At 43.5% G+C, this 12,509-nt stretch overlaps 1 pseudogene; it reads left to right on the top strand.

Annotated features, from left to right (window-relative positions):
- Nucleotides 1-5,366: 5,366 nt before the first annotated feature.
- On the top strand, nt 5,367-12,396 carry LOC138379041 (melanoma-associated antigen B1-like; annotated as a pseudogene).
- The last annotated feature ends 113 nt before the right edge of the window (nt 12,397-12,509 follow it).

The raw sequence follows: 12,509 nt of genomic DNA, 5'->3' as shown, positions 1-12,509 counted from the left end.
TTATAATCTAGGTTTTTGAATTATATTAATCATACCCTTACTGTTTATCTGGTTTAAAAGTAAAAGTTTTGCTGTTTTATAGAACAAATGGAGAAAACTTCCATCTTTCAGTCCTCAGGTGCAAGGTCACTTGGAATGGGCATAATGTCCCTGAAAATGTGAAAAAAAAACTCAGCTGTAAAATGTGTGGAATCAAAAACTAGAACAAAAGACAAAGATGGTCAATATTTGGTTTCCTAAACCATTTGAATCTGTGTTTTATAAAATTAGAAGATAAATAACTGTGTGTGCCTGGCTTATTCAAGAATGTAAAATTAAATCATAATAAATTAGACTCCAGACTCATAGGGTCACTTAGTCTCCCAGTATTAATTGAGCTCCATGCTAGTACTGGGAGGGGTGAGAAAAAGAAGACCTAGCAACTGACCATAAAATTTTAAGGCTGAGAAGTAGCCACCATGTAAGAAAAATGATGATATATATTCTAAGACCAAAAGGATGAATGAACACAGATAAGAAGGGAGGGAGGTGGTTCCAGATGAGTGCAGTCAAGTGTATATTACCTGATCAAGGCAGTATGAGGCCTTGGGAAACTCCAAGTCCCTCAGTGGGAGGTAATTTTAAGTGGAGCTGCATGGTGGGCTGGATGAAGCTGTAGGAGTGGTGAGCAGGGGCCAGACCCTTAGATAGTGCCTGTCAGAGTTGCGAGACAAAGTCTGGAATGGGAAACAGTTCTTAACAGTTACTTTGGTATCATGGATAAACCAGAGAGAATCTCCACCAGGGGCAAGGATGGAAGATGTCCTGTGCTCTTGTCCCAGCGCAGCTGAACATAGTGGATGAACTAGACGTTCTATGCATATCATCTCCAGAGAGTTTCTGAGAAATAAGGGTGATACTTCCTTGAGGTGAGATGCCCAGAAGCCACTGTGCTGTTACTCTTTGCCCTGGCCTGAGGGATCTAGAGCCCACTTTATTAAAAGGGTAGTCAATTAGGTTATCTTATGTGTAATTTGGCAAACTCTAGGCAAGATCTAGATTTTTTGGATAGTGGTTAAATTAATAGAAATAGAAGTGGTTTAGGGGGAAGGGCAGCTGAGAGAGAGGGAAGTTTTTGGATCTTGAAACATTTTAGCAGCTTTGTGTTGTGTTCACTGAAGAAGTTTACCTCACACTGACATTGAATGATTTATCATGTAATGGGAAAATATTACTTAGCTTTCCTTGCTAAGCAGCACTTTGTTTGATAGGGTTTCCTTTTTCCTAGAATGTGGTATAATCTCTGACATCTCCTGGATTGGAAAATAAATCCCAGGGTAGTGGACTTCAATGTCAGGGGACAAATTAATCATAATAAGAATGGGTGTTTTTGAAAGTCTCAGTACATTTCAGGTACTTTACATACATTATACACATTCTACCAGTCCTACAAGACAGAGCTTATCAAACCCACTATGCAGATGAAAAGCCTGAAGCTCACAGAGTTTGGTAACCTGCCCGACTTCACATTGCTGGTAATTGAGGGAACTAAGACAAGACCCCTTTTCTGAATTAGTGAAAAGCCCCCTCTGTACGCACCTCCCAGCCTGAGGCTCACTGTGTCTCTTAATTCACTTTTCTTCTCACCACTCCCAAATATATCTCAGGTGATAAAAAGAAGAATTCTGTGCCCAATTTACTGGATTTGAGTACATAACAAGAGCAATAAAAATACCAAAATGATTGAGAGGTGTGAGTTAAGGAGAAAAAGATAATATTTGGTGAAAGTATGATCACATATGCAATATCAGATAACCTCAAAAGATCATGGGCTCACATTCTGTGATTCTGGACAGCCCTTTCCTTTTTTTTTTATGTTGTAATATATCAACATGTTTACTTCATTACAACCACAAAACAATTTACATATATACCAGAATAACCTAAAAAATAAAAATACAAATATTTTCTTAACAAAAATAGATGTTAATCTTGGATAAACTAATATTTTTAGAATATACTAATGGAGTTTATTAATAATTAGACTATAATCAACTTATTTATTTTATGCATACTTATTAGGTACACATTTCCTTTTAAGATATTTTGATATTAATAAAATGACATTTTAATATTTAGGAGACTTTTCCTTTAATTGAAAGTAGCCCTTTCCTTTTAGAAAGTTGAATGTTTTTGAACAGAAATACATAAGAGCCTAAATCTGGCTGGCAAAAAAGAAGGAATAGATCAATGTGTTTTTTTCTCTGACCATACAGCATCTGTTCTGAGGCCTCTGCCTTGTGTTTTAGCTTCCCTATCTTACACCACTACTGGGACAGGGACATCTTCTCTCCAAGATTTGTCTTAGGGAAACTGGTTAAGAGTTTTTAGGGATGTGGTGTGTCCCAGGAAGTCTACAATTAAGGGACAGGAGTCAAGATAAAAGCCCTCTATAGGAGGACTGGGGAGAGCACCATGTCAGGCAAAGTTGATACCTGAGCATCTCCTCACTTACTCGTCAAGGCTCTCAAGGACTTGTGAGTCCTGCCATAAGGAGGGTGACCTTAGGTCCGCAGAACGGGGAGTTCCAGTCTCTGACACATATGAAGTTGAGGACCCTGAACAAGGAATGAGGGAAGCACTTATCCAGAGCAGTGTGATCCATAGACTTCCCGACCCTGCTGGCAGCCCACAGAGTTTCCAAATAGTCTTGACAGGATGTGGCTGAACCTGATTTCTGCTATGGAGGTTTCCAGGAGGTTTCTGAGGCTGGCTGAGTCAGATCCATAGAGGGAAGATTTCCTAACTGTGCCAGGAGTAAAGTGAGTACACTGAAGAGTGCAGGAACCACCAAACCCCTATCAGGGGGGACCGATCGGTATCCTCCCTATTGCCAGCCCTGAGAGATTCAGACATAAATGTCAGGCAGAGGCGCCCTCATATCCTCAGGAGTAACAGAGAAGTGGGGGTCTTGGTGTGAGGGGGGCAGTCCCAGCTTAGCAGAGGGAGGACTCTTAGGCCTTCCTATGAGTCAGATTTGGGATCCTGAGTTAGGACAATTCACCAGTAGGGTCTCAAGCTGTCTGCCACAGCTGTCTCTCTTGGGAGACCATGGTCAGTTGTTGCCAGATCAGGCCGTCCTCACTTTCCCCTATTGGGTCTCAGGGAGGTGCAGGTCTTTCATGAGGAGAGGGCCTCAATTCAAGAAAGAAGGGATCCCCAGGTTCTGCTAAAAGCCAAATCAAGGAAACTGAGTGAGAATTGAGGGGACTACCCACTCCTCCATATAGAGAACAACAAAGAGTCCAGTCCCTTGCACTCAACCTTTAAATTGCCAGGGCAAGATGTGAGGCTGGGGCTTCCTCATCACTTTTTTTAATGAGCTTTATTTTTTTAAAGCAGTTTTAAGTTCATAGGAAAACTGAGCCAAAAATACAGAAAGTTCCCATATATATATATACCATCCTCTCACACACAGCCTCTGTCATATCAACATCCCACACCACAGTGGTACATTTGTTACAATTGAACATACACACACATGTCATTATCACCCAGAGTCCATAGTTCATGTTAGGATTCATTTTTGGTGTTGCACATTCTGTGGGTTCTGACAAATGTATAATGAATGACACATATCCACCACTATAGAATCATATAGAAGTGCTTCACTGCCTTAAAAATCCTCTGTGCCCCATCAGTTTCTCTCTCACTCCCCCTAACCCCTGGCAACCACTGATCTTTTTACTGTTTCCATAGTGTTGCATTTTCCAGAATGTCATATAGATGGACTCCTGCAATAGGTAGGCTTTTCAAAATGGCTCCTCCATGTCTTTTTATGGCTTGATAGCTCATTTCCTTTTAGCACTGAATACGGTTTTATTAGCTAGATGGACCACAGTTTGTTTACCCACTCACCTTCTGAAGGATGTCTTGGTTGCTTCCCACTTTGGGCAATTATGAATAAAGCTGTTAAAAACATTTGTGTGGAAATAAGTTTTCAACTCATCTGGGTTAATACCAAGAGCACAATTGCTGGATCATATGGTAGGAGTATGTGTAGTTTTGTAAGAAACTTATAAACTGTCTTCCAAAGTGACTGTACCATTGTGCATCCCCACCTGCAGTAAAGGAGAGTTCCTGTTGCTCCACATCCTCACCAGCATTTGGTGGTGTCAGTGTTTTGGATTTCAGTCATTCTTATAGATATGCAGGGATATCATGGTGTTGTTTTGATTTTCAATCCCTAATGTTATGCAATGTTTAGCATATTTTAATGTACTTATTTGCCATCTGTAAATCTTATTTGTTGAGGTGCCTATTCAGATCTTTTGCCCATTTTTAATAGAGTTGTTTATTTCTTATTGAGTTTCAAGACATTTTTGTATATTTTGAATAACAGTCCTATAGAACTGTGGTCCCCAAGCCCTAGGCCATGGCCTATTACCAGTCCATGGCCCGTTAGGAAATGGGCCATGCATCACTGCCTGAGCTCCACAGCACACACACTCCCCACCCATGACACCCCACCTCTCCATCCCCAGTCCGTGGAAAAATTGTTTTCCATGAAACCAGTCACTGGTGCAAAAAGGTTGGGGACCATTGCATATCAGATATGCCTTTTGAAGTTATTTTTTCCCAGTCTGTGGGTTGTCTTCTCATTCTCTTGATGGTATCTTTAGCAGAGCACAAGTTTTCATTTAGTGAAGTCTAGTTTATCAATTATTTATTTCATAGATGCCCACCACATTTTACATCAGGACCAGAGGAGGTGAAATTCTTGGTCTGAAGGTACCCCTATCAGTCTTCAGAAAGGAGAGTCCATGATCTTGCATGGTGTCAAGATGAGGACCCTGAGTGTGGACATGGGACCTGAGGAGCCCAGGACAGAGAGAGCCCCACTGAGCTTTCAGGACTAGATGTCCCTGAGCAGAGGTGGTAGGTTGAGATGGCCCTACACTTCCTTGACCTGGGTCGAAGGAAGTTTTAAAGTGTAAACTTCACAGCGGCAAAAGGAGAAGGCCGAGGCCCTGTTTAAGAGTTGACATAACAAGCCTGAGGATCCTCTCCACTCCAGAACACAGAGGACCCCATTGCCAGCTCTGCTGTCACCCAGTCAGTCCTGGGCAGAGTTAGAAAGCTGTAGCCTGAGGCACGTTATAACTTCCTCCGCTGGCTTCCCAGAAGATAGGGACTCACTAAGAACACAGCCCAGTGAGTTCCTAGAGTGGTGCTCTTAAAGAAACCCGCAGAGGTGGCTTCCTAAATGCCAAGGTGGGCTCTCCCTGCTGAAAGTACTCACAGGATCCTATTCTCGCCCCTCCAGGTACGCCAACCACCTACTCTCCTGCCCACACTCCCACCTGCTGTCCCAGGCCATAGCCATCATGCCTCGCGGTCAGAAGAGTAAGCTCTGTGCCCGTGAGAAATGCCGCAAGGCCCGAGGTGAGACCCAGGGTCTCAGTGATGCTCAGGCCACTGCAGCAGAGAAAGGAGAGTCACCTTCCACTTCCTCTCCTGTTTTGGGGAATACTGCCCTGAGCTCTCCTGCTGCTACAGTTCCCAGAAGCCTCAGAGAGCTCTACCCTCCACCACTGCTGCTGCAGGTGCTTCATGCACAAGATTTGATAGAGGTGCCAAGAGCCAAGGTCAGGAAAATGCAGGTTCCTCTGAGGCCTCATCCACCCCCGAGAGCTCACACATTGATCCTCCAACCAGAAAGGCAGGAATGTTAATGCACTTCCTGCTGGAGAAGTATAAAAAGAAAGAGCCCATGATGAAGGTAAAAATGGCCGAGACTTGGGTATACAGTATCTGGCCTCAGGCCCATCTCCGGAACCCCAGAGATCAATCCCTGACCATGCCAGGGAGAAGAATGCTGGTCCTGTAACCCCCTCGGGGTGTCCCTTGTGGTTCAATGTTCCTCTGCCTCGGGGCCTGTCTTGTTCTAATGGATCTGCTAGGCAAGCAACAGCAGGGAGGAGCTGGAAAGCAGGGAACATGCAGTGCAATCACCCCACATTCCACAGCAGGACCCCAAAAGGGAAGTTCTGAGCCCCATTCCTTGTGGGAGCCTCTATGTGGTAGCTGTATTATCTCTCTCTGTAGCCGTGGGTGGGGAAGGGGAGAAAAAGAGTGGGTAGAGGATAGTCCAACCTCTGGTCATCTTCAATCCTCTCTCTGGGATGCAGTCCGTCCAGAATGACCAGGCTCTGAAGTCACACAGAACACCCCAGGACCCACTGGACTCCTGTGGCTCCTACAATCTGGGCTAGAGTTGAGATATGTCTGTGTGGGAATGCATAGGACGAAGCCTGGAGAGTTGAGGCCTCCAGTAGAGGACCAAGGTGCCCTGTAGTTGTAAAAGCAGTAGGGCGCCTGATGTCTGACTTGGCTGAACATCTCTAATCATCAGGGAAATGCAAATCAAAACCATAATGAGATATCACTTAACTCCAGTGAGAATGGCTTTGATCAAAAAGTTCCAAAGCAAGAAATGTTGGTGAGGATGCAGAGAGATAGGAACACTCATGCACTACAGGTGAGACTGCAAACTAGTACAACCTCTGTGGAAAGTAGTATGGAGAGTCCTCAAAGAGCTACAAGTAGAACTACCATTTGATCCAGCAATCCCATTACTTACTGGGCATCTATCCAAAGGAAAAAAAGATATTCTATAATAAAGATATCTGCACTCAAATGTTTATAGCAGCACAATTCACAATTGCAAAGATGTGGAAACAACCCAAGTGCCCATCAATACATGAATGGATTAATAAAATGTGGTGTATTATACCATGGAGTTCTACTCAGCCACAAAAAACAGTGGTGATCTAGCACCTCTTGTATTGTCTTGTATGGAACTGGAGCCCATTCTCTGAAGTGAAGTATCACAAGAATGGAAAAACAAGCACCACATGTACTCACCATTAAATTGTTATTAACTGATCAACACTTATGTGCACATATGGAGGTAACATTCATTGTGGATCAGGCAGGTGGGAGGGGGTGGAGGGAATGGGTAAATTCACACCTAATGGGTGTGGTTCACACTGTCTGTAGGATGGGCATACTTGTATCTCTGACTCAACCGGTGCCAATGCAATATATGTAACCTAAACATTTGTACCCCTGTAAAAATTTTGAAATAAAAAAAGAGCCACTAGATTGTACACTTTAAATGGGTGAATTGTATGATATGTAAATTAAATCTCAATAAAGCTATTTTAAAAAAAATTAAAAAAAGAAGGCAGAAATGCTGAAGGTTGTCAATAAAAAAGTACAGCGAGTGCTTCCCAGAGATCCTCAGGAGAGCCTTTGAGCACATGGAGCTGGTCTTTGGCCTTGACCTGAAAGAAGTCAACTCTGGTGGTCACTCCTACAACCTTGTCAGCAAGCTAGACCTCACTGACAATGGAAGTCTGAGTAGTGTCTGGGGCTTTCCCTAGAACGGGCTTTTGATGCCTCTCCTGGGTATGATCTTAAATGGCAACTGCACCACTGAGGAAGAGATCTGGGAATTCCCAGACATTTGGGGGATCTATGATGGGAAGAAGCACTTCATCTTTGGGGAGCCCCAAAAGCTCATCACCCAAGATCTGGTGCAGGAAAAGTATCTGGAGTACCAGCAGGTGCCCAACAGTGATCCTCCACACTATCTATTCCTGTGGGGTCCCAGAGCCCATGCAAAAACCAGCAAGATAAAAGTCCTGGAGTTTTTGGCCAAGATCAATGATACCATCCCCAGTGCCTTCCTATCCCATTATGAGGAGGCTTTGTGTGATGAGGAAGAGAGAGCCCAAGCCAGAGTTGCAGCCAGACTTCTGCTAAGGCCAGTATATATTCTAAAGCCACAACCAGCTGCTACTTTCACTCCTAGTGAAGTCTGAGGCAGATTCTTCACTTTGTGGTTGAAAAGGCTTGCTACTTTTTTGCTACCATTATGCATGAATAACTTGTTGATTTACCTCTTTTTTTGTATTTTTCAAATGACATTCCTTTAAATAGAAAGTTTATTTACATTCAGAATGTAAGTTTATGAATGATGTGGATCACACATTTATTGCTGTTTATCAGGTTTAGTAATGAGTTTTATTTTTTAAATACAAATTGAAAATCCTTGAATCATTTTTGTGATATTGAGCAAGAAAACATGGCATTGGATTAAGGTTATCCTTAAAAATTTAAAAGAACTCCACAGTAAAATAGGTAGGATCAGAAGATAAGGAGAGAAGAAAATTAAAAGTTGATCAATTCTTGGTTTGTCTTACTCCATTTTTTTCTTTTTTTCAGAAATTTCAAAGTTATATCCCTGGATTTGCTTAGGTTATTCAAGAATGTGTGAGGTTTTGGCCAAGGTCAGTGATACTGTCCCCATTGTCTTCCCATTCCATTATGAGGAGGATTTGAGAGATGAGGAAGAGAGAGCCCAAGCCAGAGCTGCAGCCAGGCCTGGCACTTCTGCCACAGCCAGGGCATGTTCCAGTGTCATGTTCCAGTGTCATGTCCAGTAGCCTCTCCCATGCCTATTAAAATCTGAGGCATGTTCTTTACCTTTGATTAAAAAAGAAATCTTAACTTTCTAATTAGTGGAGGGCCAAAGTGGGTCTAGTGGGATCACTGTGTATAATGTATTTGTGTTCCTGCACAGTATGTGTAAGTTGGAGATATATCTGTTCTTTTTCCTAATTTAAAATGTTCTTTCTTTTAATTAAAGGTTCATTTAGCTTCAGAATCTAAGTTTATGAATGACACAGATCACATATCTATTGAAGTATATCAGATTGAAAAGTGAGAATTTGGGTATTATGTAAAACAATTTGAAAATCCTTGAATCTTTTCTTATGATCCAGAACAAAATAACATGGCATTGGAATATAAATTCTGTGAAAAAGGAAATGACCCCACAGCAAAGTTGGTGGGATCATGAGGGAGAGAAGAAAAAGTAAAAGGTGAGCAATTCTTGGTTTTATTCCTTTTAGACTTTCTTTGTAAAATTGAGGCATAGGATACCTAGATTGGCTTAGATTTTTCAGTAATGTAGGAGAAATTAAATAGCAATAAATTTGACTTCTTGCACACCTGCACTTTAATTGCCCAAATATTAATTAAGCAGCTGTTCTTTAAAAGGCTCCTGGCTAGTACTGTAGAAGCTAAGAAATATAGACCCAACCCCTGCCCATAGAATTTTAGAATCTAAGAGCAGCTATCATATAAAGAAGGCCATAAGATACTCCCTAAGATCTAAAGACAAGTAAAAAGAGGGGATCAGTAGGAGTGGTGGTTCTAGATGAGGTATCTAGTGTAAGTATCCTTAGGCAAGATGATTTGAGAATTTGGGCAACTGAATATCCTGTCATGGGAGGTAATGTTAAGTTAGCTGTGTGGTGGCTAGATCAGGCTGTGGGAGTGCTGAGCAGGGGTCAGACACTCAGATGGTGGGTCTCAGAGTTGAGAGAACAAGACTGAAATGGAAAACTACCCTTAATAGTTACTTTGGAATTGTGGGAAAACCAAAGAGAATCTCCACCTGTGGCAGGAATAGAAAGTGTTCTGTGCTCTTGTCCCAGTGCAGGTGAACTCAGCACACAAACTAGGTATTTTATGCACATTGTCTCCAGGAGGCTTCTGAAAAATCAGAGTGATACTCTTTTTTTTTTTTTTTTTTTGTTGAGACAGAGTCTCACTTTGTTGCCCAGGCTAGAGTGAGTGCCGTGGCATCAGCTTAGCTCACAGCAACCTCAGACTCCTAGGCTTAAGCGATCCTACTGCCTCAGCCTCCTGAGAAGCTGGGACTATAGGCATGCGCCACTATGCCCGGCTAATTTTTTTCTATTTAGATTTTTAGTTGTCCATATAATGTTTTTCTATTTTTAGTAGAGACGGGGTCTTGCTCTTGCTCAGGCTGGTCTCGAACTCCTGACCTCGAGCGATCCACCCGCCTCGGCCTCCCAGAGTGCTAGGATTACAGGCGTGAGCCACCGCGCCCGGCCAAAGAGTGATACTCTTTTGAGATTGCAAACTCAGAAGCCACTGGGCTGGTACTCTGCCATTGGCTGGGGAGCCAGAACCCAGTCCATTAAAAGGGCATTCAAATTCTCTCTTTTTTTTTTTTCATATATTTTGGCAAACTCTAAGGGAGCTCTAGATTTGAGGTGGTAGTGAAATTAATGAAAATAGGAGTGGTTTGGATAAAAGGCCAGAGTTGGTTTTCAAACCAAATCCTAGGAGATTTGAGTTGTATTCAGCTGGGAAAGACACCTCTACATTCAAAACATGATTTAATAGGGAATATTTACTTAGAGTTTCTTTGTAAGCAGCATTTTGGGCTGATTTGTTGTTCCATGTCTTAGATTGCTGTATATTCACTTTAACCCCTGGATTAAAAAAACATCAGCAGAGTAGGTGATATCCTCTGTGGTCAAAATAATCATAATGATAACAAGCAGTGTTTAAAGTCTCCATGCACTCCAGGTATTGTGCCAGGAGCTTTACACATTAACTACATTCCACCAGACCTACAAGACAGGCTTATCAAACCCACTTCACAAATGCAGGGCCTGAGGCTCATCCAGTTTGGTAATGTGCCCAAGTTCACAAAGCTAGTAAGTGATAGAGCTGGGACTAGATCCATGATCTGAATAACTAACTCTAGAGCCCACATTGTTCTGCTTCTCCTAGACTGAGACTGACCATGAGCTGCTTAATTCACTTTCTTCTACTATCCCAAAGTGTATCTTAAGTGATAAAAAGAAGGACTCTGGACCCCAAACACCAGATTGGAATACATAACCAGAGCAGCAAGAATACCAGAATGATTGATGAGTGTGAATTAAAGAAAGAAGCAGTACTCGGTGACAATATGATCATCTACATAAGCAAAATCAAATAGCCTCAAAAGATCAAGAGCTCAAAAAATCATGTGGCTATACCCTTTTCTGTAGAAAGTAAACCTTTTAGAACTACCCTTTGCCTGGTTGGTGAAGTGAAGGAACAGATCAGTGTGTTTTTTCTCTCATAGCATGATACCTGTCCTGGGCACTACACCTTGTGTTGCAGTTTCCCAACATCACATCATCCCTAGGACAGGGACCCCTACTCTGCAAAGTTTGCAGAAAAGAAACTGGTCAAGTTTTTCAGAGATGTGGAGTTTCTCTGGAAGCCTTTGATCAACAGACAGAAGCCAAGATGAGGACCCCCATGAATGAGTACTGAGGAGACAAACACTCTAATATATAGGGGTCATCTAGAGCCTTAAACCTCAGTTCAGTAGATGGAGGAGTCCCAGGCTTGGCTCTGATAAATGTAAAGGCAAGGACAATAAATAAAGACATATGGAAGCACCCAGCCAGAACTGTGGGGTCTTATGGAGTTGTGTGTTTGCTATCTGTTCTTGCATGTGCCGAAAGGACTGTGATCATATAAGGATCACTCTGAATTCCAACTCGGAATTCTCAGGAAGTCAGGACCTTGATGTGAGAGGAGCAGGTTCAGATAAACAGAAGGTGGAGTTACAGGACTGGTCACTTGTCAAGGTGAGGACCTAAAAGTGGACCAAGGGTACTACCCACACCATAAAAGGAGGCCCCACAAAGTCCCCTCTTCTGTTGGCCCTAGCTTTGAAGCCCCAGGCAGAGACGTAGGGTTGATTTCTGCCTGGAAAGCCTAAGGGAGATTAGGGCCTTGGTCTAATGGGAGCAGCCGCAGTTTTGCAGAGGGAAGAGACGGAGACCCTAAGAATCAATCTGAAGACTCTAAGTGTTATTCACATGATGGGACTCCACCAGCAAAGGGGGCCCCCACAGAACCCATCCCCTGTAAGCACCAGAGCTACGAGGATAAGATGCCTCTCATTTCTGCCTGGTAGGTCTTAGGAAGTGAAACACAAACGCCTGATGGGTATGGCTCCAGTTCTGCAGGGAGAGGAGTCTTGGGCAAAACCAGAGTCATGGTGAAGATCCTGAGTGGTGATGAGAGGGCATCACAGAGCCCCACCCATGGTGTCAGGCCTGTGAGGATCAGGCAGGGGTAGTCAGGTGTGGCATGCCCAGATTTCCTCCGTAGGGACTGACGGAGGTTACAGTTTTCTTTGGAGGCTGACAGACTCAGGTCAATAGGGGGAGGAGTTCCAGGCTCTGCTAGATTTCAAGGTGAGGACCCGGAGTGAGGACCTAGGGACCACGGACTCCAGAACAGTCAGGTCCCCACAGCGTCCGGCCCCTGCTGTCCATCCTTGGAGACCCCGGATGGCCATGGCCGGATGTGGCTCATCCTCACTTCCGCTGTGAAGGGGAGAACCTCGTCGTCGTGAGGGGGAGCGGCGTCCGTTGGGCCAAGTGTGAATTCCCGGGACTGATCTGGAGTGAAGGTGAGGCCCCCAAGTGTGAACTGAAGGGAAAACCCCCCACCGATAACTAAGGGGCTCCACTAAGTCCTGCCCCAGCACCTGGCTCTGAGAAGCCCCAGACCAAAGCTATAATATAGAGGAATTGTATTTTCACCTGGAGGGCCTTAGTGGGAGGAGGGCCTTT

The sequence above is a fragment of the Eulemur rufifrons genome, chromosome 30 (genome assembly GCF_041146395.1).
Source record: "Eulemur rufifrons isolate Redbay chromosome 30, OSU_ERuf_1, whole genome shotgun sequence".
Classification (NCBI taxonomy): Eukaryota; Metazoa; Chordata; class Mammalia; order Primates; family Lemuridae; genus Eulemur; species Eulemur rufifrons.
Note: the sequence above shows the minus strand (reverse complement) of the source record. Positions and strands in the feature narration are given on the sequence as shown.